Source organism: Uranotaenia lowii, chromosome 2 (genome assembly GCF_029784155.1).
Source record: "Uranotaenia lowii strain MFRU-FL chromosome 2, ASM2978415v1, whole genome shotgun sequence".
Classification (NCBI taxonomy): domain Eukaryota; kingdom Metazoa; phylum Arthropoda; class Insecta; order Diptera; family Culicidae; genus Uranotaenia; species Uranotaenia lowii.
This window is the reverse complement of record NC_073692.1, coordinates 280,197,124-280,210,441: the sequence shown is the minus strand read 5'-3', so window position 1 is coordinate 280,210,441 and position 13,318 is coordinate 280,197,124. Positions and strand designations below refer to the sequence as shown.

Genomic DNA, 13,318 nt, shown 5'->3' with positions numbered 1-13,318 from the left:
AATTAATTGAAGAATTGTTTCAATTGACCTTTTTTCCTCGTTGTGTAGTCATTTTTGCTTTAAAATTAATGTAATCCTGGCAGAATAGTTGAAATCATTGTTCTGTCAAAAAGAATATTCGTAGAATTAATTTTAAGACAATTAACCGTGAAACTCAAAACTTATGCAATTTTTTTTAATAAAATGGGTTCTTCCTTCTCAATTATTGAGTGTCTGCAATGAAAGTGTTTCCGTTTTAAATTTGCTCCTACACCGGTGGGGAGTAGGTGTTTTAGCCGATTCTAAAATTTCAAATTGTGCTTAAACTGGTATACTTAAAACCAATATTTACGCCTGAACCGTTGCAGGTGCTCTAATAGAATGTAGGGACAATTTTTTTTTTTAAATATTCACTAATTTCCCTCATATGGCTCAATTAACACGCGCAAATCGCAACAAATTTTAGTATTTGCTTCAAATTCAGAGCTTCTGAATTCTTGATTTTGTTTTGAATTATAATAAAATGAAAAAAATTGGAAATGTCATATAGGGGGGTGAATAGGGGGGTTATAAACACTGAAATATTTGAAATATTTGTTCTGCTTTCAGCATACATTTATTGCCTTCAATTGCAAAATAAAAAATCAGGTTCTGAATCACAGTAAAGATTCTCTTTCGCGAGAATTTTTCACCTTCAATTAATCCACCGTTCAAATATGAATTATAAGCCTAAAATTCATAACCTATATTATAAAATTCAAAAACAAAAATTTAAATTTTAGATCTGATTTTATTTAATTCTGTTTTAAATGTATCACATCAAACATTCATATTATGGATGACTGTGAAAAAAAATGCAAGTACTGCCAAACAGAAATCGAATATAAAATATTCATAGTAAGAGCACAGGTAAGAGTTTAAATTAAAAAAAAATCCTCTCAAGAGATTTCAACAACAATTAATCGAAGAAAGAGATTACGTTTTATGACTTTTGCGTTTCCTATGAGTTTTGAGTGCCAAAAAGGAACAAAAAAGTATTTATATCAGCTGTTTCAGGAATTGGTGTTGGAGATAAAGATTCAAATCCATCTCTAGAACCCAAAATCTGCATTCAAAACTATAACACAAGAAAACAAAATTCACATTTTCCGAAGTGCAATGAATGTGAGAACTGATTTCAACATATTTAGGAGCTCTAAATGCAAATTTGTATTATTTTATCAGCTCTTTTCCGCTATAAATTTTGAAAATACAAGGTTCTTAGGAGAAATTTGTGCACTTTTAAGCAAAAGTGTAAAATATCAAAAAAATTGAGAAAAAAGGTATCCTAATGATCAATTTTCATAAAGGCTGTGAGTAATTTACCATGAGAAAAAATTATAGAAGTAAGTATCTTTTCCCATTTTGTAAAATACGAAGATTATCTAGACTAAATCTGTATTGTTTTTTTCTGGGAATTTGTTACTTTTTAGCATTCTTCCCTCTGACCTGCATCGTTGAATAAAGGATAATGAGAAGATTCAGCATATTTTTTGTTGTTCAGGTTAGTTACTTCATCAATTATCATTGATCGATTTCACTCTGAACTGCTAAGTTTTAAAATTACTCAATGTCAGAAATTAAGAAGGGGAAAAAACAGACAAAAAAATCGAGTTTAAGACGCAAAATCCTTCCAAAATCAGTTTGCCACGGTTTTAATTTTTCCCTTGTGAATTAAAACTATCCCCTTATCATTCCACTATTTTTTCGGCAACAAGGCATTCTATCATGCAAAACAGTCAGAAGATCTTTTAGGGATTTTAAGCAAACACTCCTGGATTTCTAGATCTACAGCAATTATGTAACCGATACTGCGTTCAGCTCATCTACACAATAATATTGAAATTTTAATTTAAAATTTAGCTTAAGGTTTGATATTCATAATCTGAAAGCTTGGCTATTTCAATTGGAAATGATTGAGACTGTTCACTAAAGAAGAGTTTTAACCCTTCATTTCATGATTTTTTTATTTTTCTTAAAAATCATTTTTTACAGTTGGAAATTATGAGGACATCAAGAACAAAATTTAAAATAAATTACGATTTTTCACTTTTTTCATACATAAGTTGTTGCAAATTTTTTACTTTATGAAACGAAGGGTTAACATTCAGAATTAACCCTTCATTTCATAATTTTCTTTATAATTCAAAATTATTTAAAAAATTGGTAATTATGTGAAAGTGAACAAAGATTGATTAATTTTCTTTATAATTTATTTGTTGCACTTGTAATACAATTAAAATTGAAAATTTTGATTGAAAACTTTAAATTCAAGAGCAAATCAAATAAAATACGGTTCCAGAATTTAGAAACTGATTTTTAAAATCGGTTTTTTTCTACAAATTTATATTTAATTTTAAATTAAAAAATTAGAATACTAAATTTCCAAATCACGATTCAGTAAAATACCCCAATTAAGAATTCAATGCCCGTTAGTTATGTTTGTTAATTTGTTTATCGGACTTATCGGTGAAAAGTAAAATACTTCCGATAAATTATTAAATACCAGAGCGCTAATATTTAGAAGCTCAGGAAAAAAAATTAAGATAACTTGAGTTTTTTTTTCTACGTGTTCATCTCTCAACAACGTGTGTATTATTTTCATTGAAAAAATTACATTTATAACGAGAAATTCTTGAATGAGCTCTTAAAGGGACAATTCTAAAATACCTGATGTACCTACAAATAAAAAAAAATATCAACATTTTTTCGCAGTGGTTATTATAGATTCGCTGGTTGTTTTATAAAGGAACAACCCCCCCCCCCCCCCTCTCGCAACCCATCCCTTCTCCTTTCGCTCACTAAAATGATTGTTTTTTTTTTCACCAGATATTAACGTTCCTTTATATTGACTGATTTTTGAAAACTGGAAAATCACCCCCCCAAGAGCCGACTCTAGGACCGCCCCTGTATTTGCCTGAACGCTACGTTGAGTAACGGAAATTTGTTGCCAGAATTCTTGCTATGTTTGCAAGTAGCTATCTATGTGAGCAGGTTTTTTTTCCATAATGAAAGCTACAAAAACTCCTCATCGTTCGAGATTATCTGATAAAAATTTATCATAAATAATAAAAATGTCATTGATCTGATATCAGGACAATAGATAAAATACATTATAATATAAGAATGTTAAACATTAAAAGCTTACTCATTTAAGTGGGTTGTGCCAACGTAAGAACTTTTAACTACACAAATAACACACGACGTATTACAGGACACGACACTTAACGTTCTTACTAACGGATCCGTTAGTGAGAACGTTAAGTGTCGTGTCCTGTAATACGTCGTGTGTTATTTTTGTAGTAAGCTTACATAAAAATTTAACGCAAAATTTCATTCCAAGTTTACTTATAACTATATTCCGTTTTATTGTATCTAATCTCCGCGAAACTAATATGTTATGATTTCTAACTGATTTTGGCTGCGGCCCACTACATTATCAACATTTTTTAATGCGGCCCGCACACTTAATCGAGTTTGACATGCCTGTTGTTTTGTATCTGTGTATATCGATACCATACTGCAGACCATTCAATAAATAAGATGGTAACATTCCTTTCTTCATTTTGTGTATGAAAATCAAACTGTTGTACGCAATTCTCTGCTTAATTGTCAACCATTGCAGCATATCAAGCATAAGAGCTCTTGGAGTATATCGATTGCATCGTAGCCCTAATCGCATTATCTTGTTTTGTATTCTCTGCAGTCTTTTCGTTTGTGTATCTGATGCATGAAGCAATATGGTAGCGCAATAGTCAAAGTGTGGCTTAATAACAGATTTTACGTAGATAATTTTTGACCAGAAGTCATATTTCTGCTTATCCGACAAAGTATTCCATATTTCATGGCAATCTTCTTGACAGTGTAATCGATATGAGCTACGAAATTCAGCTTTTCATCTATTTGTACTCCTAAGTATTCAACTTGGCGTACTCTTTCGATTGCACATCCATCGATAAACAGATTAGAACCAGCTTCAACGTTGCGATTTCCAATAACCATTCCGTTGGTTTTAGTAAGATTAGACATAACTTTCTGTATTTCAAAAAAATTGCAATATTTTTTAAATCCGCATTAGCTTCTTGTATAACGAGTTCTAAATCATTACCGCTCCAGTAGAAGACTGAGTCATCCGCAAATAGTTTGAGACGACCGTACTGTAAACATTTTTTCATGTCATTGATGTACAAGATAAATAACAAGGGACCCAACACAGTACCTTCGGGGACACCTAAATAATTTTCTCTATATCGTGAATAAGATGATCCATACTTTGTTCTTTGCATTCTGTTCTCCAAATAGTTTAAACCAGTTAAGAACAGTACCATCGATACCAACTCTTACCAACACATCCATTAAAAGTAATCGATCAATAGTTTCAAATGCTCTCTTAAAATCAAGAAACACAGCAACAGTGTAGTTACCATTTTCAATGTTGATCTTCCAATTATGAATGAAGTAATAAATTCACTGCAGATTCTGTTGAGTGTTGCTTCCTGAATCCAGACTGCTCGGCGATAAGTATATCTTCGGACTCAATGAATCGCAAAAACTGCCTTTTAACTGCTAACTCTAGCACCTTTTCTTGGATTTCCAACATGTTTATAGGGCGGTAAAGTGATGCCTCTCGCGCATTCTTCTCTTTTTCAATAGGAACAACTGTTGAATATTTTCACGTATCTGGAACAATCCCTGATCGGAGACTTGTGTTTATAACATCTTGTAACGGATTTGCTAGTAAATCCGCTAGTTATCCATTAACTAATATTTACATAATTAGTGCTTGGTAAAAAGCACTTCAAAGACTGATTTTGTCTAAAAAATAAAAATTAAAGTTTGCCATGTTTTAGAATTCTCTGTTTCTTTAACTGTGAAATAAAAAAAATAACAAGCCTTAAAATAGTCAATATCTATTAAATTTCTATTTGTTCTAAGATTAGTTTTTTTGGAGTTTAGTACAATTTCCAAATTTATCATACTCAAAGCCTCCTTCTATTTGAATTTAAATTTTATCTCGCAAATTAGTTTAATGGAATCACACTATCGATCAGTCGAGTGAGCTGTCATTTCTATAGGCACTGAATGATTGATAACGATTTCAGTTGATTGTGATATGATTGTGATAGATCTATTCCCAACAATGTTAGAGCTGCATCGGCATGACTGATCGATGTCGACTGCGGATTGCATGTGAACGTGTTAAACCCAACTGTCACGATGCGGTTTTTACTAGTCCCCCCAACAAAAAATAATATATTCAAACAAATGTCTGAACGAATGCGATTGAATCTGCAAATTTCTACTAACACAAATGAGCAAATTATTCCTATTCATATCTCTCCTCCGTTCATAATAGAGCCATATTCCCATCAATAGAATTGTGGCGTGTAGTTTGATTCATTCGGCGAGAGATCAACTGGAATTGACATCGGTGGGGTCAGGAAAGCTGATCCTCCAGTAGTGTGGTGATGTGCCGCTATGTCGCTTCGTCGTTGGCCGCAAATAAATGGGCTTGTCGCGCTGCAAGAGTTGTGGTTTATCTCCTGCTGCCACATCATCGTCAGACTCTGGCTGGCGCAGTGCCAAGTTTAGTTTGATTGATCGCGATTTTATTTGCTATCAGATTTCCACCTTGTCACCTGTGTTTGGAATAAATGCATGAAATTTTTTCTCGCAATTCCAGCTTCCAACTAGCTGCTGGGTGTAGCGCTGAGCAAAGGGCCGGTTGGTATCTTCTATCAATCGTGGCTATCTTTTAAGGATTTAACTCAAGTTGCAGTGCTAGCTTATAAATATTGATCACATAGGGTAAGCGGCCAATGTTTACGTCTTCAATGCGTTTGTATTACCAACAAAATCGAGCTGGACGTTTTGTTTCGTTTCTTTTCCCTTGCTCAGGAAGTATAAAATCTTATAAATGGTGGTTAAAGATTTTGAAACAATTATGAATTTTTAATTTTTATTGTTGTGGTAGACATACACTGCGTAAGTATATGCTGATATTCTACTCCCACGCTCACACGTACGCCCTCGCTGATCATCCCACACACAGTCTGGTAAGTACAACATCTAAACCACCTCCGCATTCTAAGTCTAGCCTCCGAGCGTATAGCACCGGTTACCACAGAGTGGCGACGAGTCGAGAAAAAAACCCGCGCGTGCGTTTGAAGTCGGAAATAAGTTTGATAAGCGAATAAGTGGCGTGTCTAGCCTTGAGTTGAAATCGTGAGTATTGCTGTTAAAAAGTTTCAGAAAGGTGATGAGAGTTTGAAAGAAGAAAAAAAGAAATAATTTCATCACTTCTAAGTGGGGCAGTGAAAATATAAAAAAAAATCTTGAAAAAAATGGGAAGTTTTCTTGGCCATAACAAGATTGTAAATTCAGTGAAAAACTTGTGATTATTCAATTGAAATCTTGCTGGTGTGATGAGTTCTGAAAAATTTTACCAAGAAAAAAAAATGAATCCGTGAGAATCTGTAAAATCAGTGAAAATGATCATCTATAAAAAAAAAAAGTTAAAGTTTTATTAAGCGCTCAAACCCGAATGTGAAATTAAAATGAATATGGGGATCTCGGATAAAGTGTAAATCAGTTTTCAAAATGAAATGGTGCTGAGGTATGTAGTGAAATTTGATAAATCACCATCAGCCAAAGAATAAGTCCAAGTATCAATTTGTGATACGCGATGACTCCATTTTGAGTTTCTCGGAAGACGCATCAGGTCTTGGGTTTTCCCGCTTGGGAAGTGGGAGAAAAAAAATGTGTATGAATGTGTGAGTGAATGTTGAAGATTCTGCCGTCCCATTTACACCCACGACCAATCGAGCTGCACGAACAGGTATGTTGCCGCACAGAAAATTAAAGTTTGCACTGTTCAAGAGTTCAGAGTTTTTTGTTTCAAACTTCCATGCAGCAACAGAAACGGTTAAGGTTTTGAAAAGAAATTAATTATTCTTGATCATCATTAGGTTATTACAGAAAAAAAAATTGCATCAATTCAACATATTCTGATCAGACACACTCTTGAACAGCTTCTTTCAATTGATATCCACTGACTAAAAAAAAAAAAAGTTTTTGAATCCGCCTTATGTTGCGTATAATTTGCGGAATCTCTGCCCCATTTAAATTTGCTGGCAATTGAAACTTTGGAGCCAGAACCCAGAACGAACCAACACATATATGAGATCGAAATCAACGCAACGCTATGGGCGAGAATTGCGCTTCTCCATAACCAGGCGGCGGCAACGCTATTCAAACCGTATGGAGCACATCTCTCAGATTTCCCCTTTTTTCCCCTCGTTTTGACAGATTTAAGCTTTCGTCTCCTATGCTCTCAAGGCAAAAAAAAGCTTAAATCTGAGGAAAAAAAGCTTAAAAACGAGATTCACTACCACTTATTTAAAAGATGTTGGTCACACGATACATAGACAAATCGTGTAACGTTGCAGCCATCTGTCCATAACATAGCTACGATCGGGTGATCATTAGCATTGCATGCTCCAGAAAAGAGAGAGAGCTTTCACCCATCGCCATCTCAGCTTATTCTTCGTGTACGTTTGTTGAAATCTAAGACCACTGTAGGCGGTGAGCTTTCAAGAGACCATTCTGTTCGAATGGCTTGAATGGCGAGTGTTTCAATACACTGACAAGCTGAAACTGAAGTAAGCTTGGGTATGACTTTTTGTGCTTGAAGGGCTAAGAGAGCAGACGCCAGGAATGATATAGAAGTGGTAGTAATTAAATTTACTGTTGAGAACTCTAGACTGAGTTGTGTTTCAATACACTTATAAGATGCAGTGTTTACAACATCTTGAGATGCCGTTTTGGTAACGAATCACCAGAGATAGAAGCGTTTGAAAATTGGCTTGGAAAAAAAACTCCCAATGACTGGTTTGGTATTGGCGTTGAATCGCCTTATTGAAGAGTTTCGATCAGTATGTATTACGTTGATTTGTGTGGTGTGCAGTTAAGAAAAAAAAATCTCTCTTATTCGAAACATGCTGATCATAGGTGCATGTGATTAAATTCACTTGATGAATGAATTGAAGGACATTTGGGTGCGTTATTTTTTTTCTTCAAGGTGATGATCCTTTTTTCACTGAATTTCACTGAATGAAGAATTATTTACACTGAACCCCTAAAAAAAAAAAAAAAACAAAACAAAAAGTTTTGATGAAATTATTCAATTTGACCATGTAAAAAAAAAACGAAAATCAGAAGATATTTTTATTTTAATAGGACAATGGCGAACGGTCCAGCGGATATAATGGTGACTCCGTCCCAGCCTATTTTTAGTCCTGGCTCTTACAATTTGCCTCAGTTCAAATTTTCACATCTACCGGCTTCTGGAATAAAAAAAGCATGGACCGCGTGGATACGCTGGTTCGAAAATGTAATGATTGCTACCAATATCACCGAGAGTTTAAGTCGGAAAGCTCAACTGTTAGCTATGGGTGGCATAGAATTACAGGCTGTTTATTATGCTTTACCAGTTATTGACGATAGCCTTGCAAACGGTGCTGATCCATATCAAGAGGCCAAACAAAAATTGGATAAACATTTTTCTCCAAAACATCACGAGTGTTTTGAAAGGTCTGAGTTTTGGGACATGGCAATGGAGATTGATGAAACCATTGAGAATTTTATACCTCGTGTTCAACAAAAGGCCGAAACTTGTAACTTTGGTAAAACCGAAATGGAGAGCAAACAAATCGCTATTATTGACAAAATCATCAAACATGCCCCAGAAGACATCAGACGCAAATTGCTTGAAAAGGCGGAATTAACAATGGATCAAGTTATAAGAACTATCATATCTCATCAAGCAATCAAATATCAAGTTAGCCAAATGAACTCCAAACCGCCTTCCCAAACTCAAGTATATCAGCTCACCGTAAATAGAAATGACATTCCAAGGTACAAAGATTCTGGTAAAATTGCCTACAAAGCTAAATGTTCTGGATGTGGAAAAACGAGGCACGACAACCCAAAAGATTGTCCGGCTTACAACCTTCAATGTTACCTATGTTCGAATTATGGTCATTACAAATTTGTGTGTAAAAGTCAACCGAAAAATTGCGCTGAAAGCCGTAAGAGCTTTGGTTTTAAAAGAAACTTTTCCAGTTCGAGCGATTTCAACTACCAGCCCAACACCAAACGTTTCAAGAACGTCAGAAATGTGGAAATTGACGAACATGAGCCTAACAACTGAAAAATCTTCCGTATATCGTATAAAAAAAAATTATCAATATGAGAGCTGTCATGTAAAATAGAAGGTGTTGAAATAGACATGTTGATTGGCTCTGGTTAAGTTTATAACTTAATTGACGACAAGACGTGAGATTACATGAAACACTACGGTGTTAAAATACAAGCTGAGTGATTTGACAAAACGAAAATATTTCTGGCTTATGGTAGAGTACCTCTAAAATTGAAGACAGATTTTTTTAGCAATAGAGGGTTGTTCTGAAACAATCTCAACAGAAACTACATTTTACGTCATAGAAAATAGACAACAAGCTCTAGGCAAAGAACCAGCACAAACTCTAGCTAGGAGTACTTCAGATTAGACTTCCTAGTTCAAGAAGATTCAGGATTAACAGTATCCGTGCAACGAGACCGTGTCCAAAAAAAAAATAAATTAATAAATAAATAAATAAATAAATAAAAAAAAAACTTTAAGTTAGCCCTTCCTATAGACAGAAGTATAACCCCTGTTTGACACGAATGCCAAAGCGTTGGTAAAGTGTCACAAATAAACAAAAAAAAAAAAAAAAATAACCCCTGTAATTCAACCTCGGCGACATTGCCCAATCCCGTTGTTGGAGAAAGTCAAATTGAAAATAAATGAACTACTTGAAATGGAAATAATTTAACGAGTAACAAAACCTTCGACATGGGTTTCACCATTATAAACGATAACGGATAGTTCAGTAAGATTATGCGTAGATGTGCGGCGAGCAAATAAAGCAGCCACCTCAAGTTTTAAGCTTCTAGCTCTCGATTACCGGGGGTCAATGCCAACGGGCAAATGTATCCTGTTGTTTTGCATTAATACACCCTCTATGTAGAAATTGAGATAATGACAGTCATAACCATGAGAAAAGCTATCAAGCGGCTCGGAAAAAAAGAGTTCAACCACTGGGGACATCTCAAACGTTAACCTTAGAAAATGCGAAGTAGTTCATTTCTCGGAGTCTCGGAGCAACTACATAAAAACCCACTTGAACCACACTACACCATATTGGCCGCAGGCTAATGGAGATATGGAACGTCAAAATCGTTCACTTCTAAAAAGGATGAAAATGCTCTCTTAGATGATTGGAAATCGGAATTACAACAGTTTTTGCAAATGTACAACAACACGCTCCACACAGTTACCGAGAAAGCGCCAAGTGAGCTACTCCAAAACAGAAAATTAAGATACAAATTACCTGATATTGGAGATATTGAAACTACGCCTCTCAGACTTCGCTGATCTAGACCGATTGCACAAATAAAAAAAAATCCAAGCAAAATAAAAGGAGGACTTGAGACACCGATTTGAAACTTATTCATTAGAAAAAAAAGATATGGTACTGATGAAGGATCTTCATCCCTAGAATAAACTCTCCACGAATTTCATGAAAGAGAAGTTCGAAGTTGAAGAGCGTACAGGATCGAATGTTTATGTAAAATAATTGGAAACAGGTAATGCTACGATTTAAAAGGGATACATCATATCTATACAAATTGTATGTTTTTATTTAGGTAAATGTATGACAGGAACGTGTCACACTTGAGAAAAATAGAAGGTCCCTCGTACGATCAGGAAACTGATAGTCATTGTAGTACTTTGCAGTAGTAATACTGGACTTCCAGAGCTTCGTTGGTCTCTAACAATGTCTTAATAATCTTTAATAAATTAACAAATAACAGAAATATATTTTGTAACTAGATGACAATCGTTAACAGAAATATAAAACAAAATAAAATTTGAAGAATTAAACAAAATAAATGTATTATTAAATAATTAATAATAATTTATTATTCATTCTTTAGAGAAAGGGGGATGTGGTAGACATACACTGCGTAAGTATATGCTGATATTCTACTCCCACGCTCACACGTACGCCCTCGCTGATCATCCCACACACAGTCTGGTAAGTACAACATCTAAACCACCTCCGCATTCTAAGTCTAGCCTCCGAGCGTATAGCACCGGTTACCACAATTGTCATTGAATTTTGAAGGATGTCTTTGAAATCCATTATGTGATGCGTATTGATCTTGCAATTTCTAACCTGATTAAGAACGTAGACAGAATTCAATTTAGAGTGGTTAGAGAAAGTTCGAGCTAATTTTTTTATTTTTACTGATTTGATTGTTTGAAAATTTTTATCTTTTTGTAAGAAAGATCGGTTAATTTGATTTTTTTTATTTGAAATTTTCAAAGCAAAGTTACATATATCAATCAACCGAAAGAATAACAATAATTTGCTACAATTCCATCACCTAAACGAAATGAGCAACGCGATTGGATGGATTAATACTGCTAGCGTGTTTGCTTGTCTATTAGACTATTAGGCGATCAGTATCGAAGCATCTACTACTTTATAATAAACTATCCACGTGTGGTGTCAAGACATTCACGAGATGGTTGATGTAAATATACATAGGTACCTAGCTACTTAGTTTGCACTTATCAGTACTTACCGATCTAGGAAAACAGATTGACTTCCATACGTGATTGACGTTTGCTCTCGGCTATTCGGTAGCTTCGAGATGGGAGATTTAGTGATATGACATGGATGGTTAATTTGTTCATAAACACTGACAGTGCTTCAGGTTCCTGTAAAAAGAAAATGAAAACATAAACTTTTATTTTTTAATAAAAATTTATGGATGATGAATGAATGAAAGCAAAAAAAAATCAGTTCAATGAAAAACGCTTTGAAAATCATACAAAAGGTAGTTCCGGAATTGTTTTTTTTTTAAAGGACCCAGATAATGAAACTTGAACATTGACCTAAATTGTTCGATGCGGGTATAGTAATTTGAATCACTGCGTTGCAGCGCCAAAAAAAAATACTCCAACCATCGGTAGTTCAGCGAGTAGGTATTGTCAATAATTCATTCAGCACGAAGACAGAACACCATACATCAAGTACCCAATAAAACGAAAACAAAAACAGCAATGTGAACAAATGAGGACATTGCCGGTGCTAAAAAAAATCGGTCAAAATTGATATGTTCGTCAACTGTGAACAGGTAGGTAGGCCCGCTCAACACATCGAACTAGAAGTTGTCGCACGCTCGCTTAACCCGTTATGAGCGTCTATCGGCTAAAAATTGGACGAATATCATTTAGGCAAAAACATCGTTGTGGAACGTACAGCTACGAACCGATAAATGATTTTAAGAAAATAATTCTTGTATGTTACAATGTTACATATTACTCCTACAAGTTACTTAAACGCCGGCCGCTATTTGTGGAAGGTTTTAGTAATGTCATTATCTATCGATAAAGCCAAGTGAAGGTTGATCTTAGATCCCTTTCCACGCTATCCACGAGGTATCGTGAAACTAAAAACTAAAGATAGAATTGCATATTGCTACGCTTTTCCGTAGATAAAGTGAGCGAAACAAGAATAGTTCCACTATGATTAACAATCTTCAAAATTTTCTACTACAATTTGTTGTAAATTGTGCAACAGAGATCAAGCATAAGTTTACTTGGATGAAGCAATTGGCGTTGAGGACCAAAAATATGAAAAAGGGTGAGAAATAAGAATAGTATCATCACGTACACCCAAAATTCATCCTTTATGCCAATCGTAAATAATCAATATCATAGCATCATTTTCATAAGAACAGAACGCGACCGGGGATGATTCGATTTGCGACCGCCGGCATTAATCTTCAAGCGCAATCGCATTACGTATGTCTGAAAAAATCAAAATAAAAACGTTTTCATCTCCCTATCCTATCACAAGATGAAGGAGGATGAAAATAACTACCGACCAATACCTACTAGGCAATCAGCGAACCAAGCACTGTGCGTATGTATGTAGCAAAAGCAAAAAAAAAAACATTACCTTAATTCAATCCACCGGCAAACAACCACCGGCCAAGCTGCCGGCAGTAAAGAACATGCTCTATTATGCCCCACCTAAGCGAATCTCTGATTTGCTATGTATTTAACGAGTGCACTCGTTGAAGAAAAGTGTTTCCTACAAATACCTATGATTTTTTGTTACTTAAATTCATTTAGTTGCTCCAAAAACTTGATTTTTAAAACCCATAATCAAAGCCACAGAAC

At 34.8% G+C, this 13,318-nt stretch overlaps 1 protein-coding gene across 11 annotated transcripts in view; it reads right to left on the bottom strand.

The window, feature by feature from the left end:
• Positions 1-13,318, bottom strand: part of LOC129746575 (bcl-2-related ovarian killer protein-like) — a 157,328-nt gene that overhangs the window by 119,241 nt on the left and 24,769 nt on the right. For all 11 annotated transcript variants that reach the window (XM_055740284.1, XM_055740283.1, XM_055740289.1 and 8 more), the window contains one exon: positions 11,713-11,848. The gene's annotated coding sequence lies outside the window, so the exon portion shown is untranslated. The remainder of the gene's footprint in view (positions 1-11,712; positions 11,849-13,318) is intronic.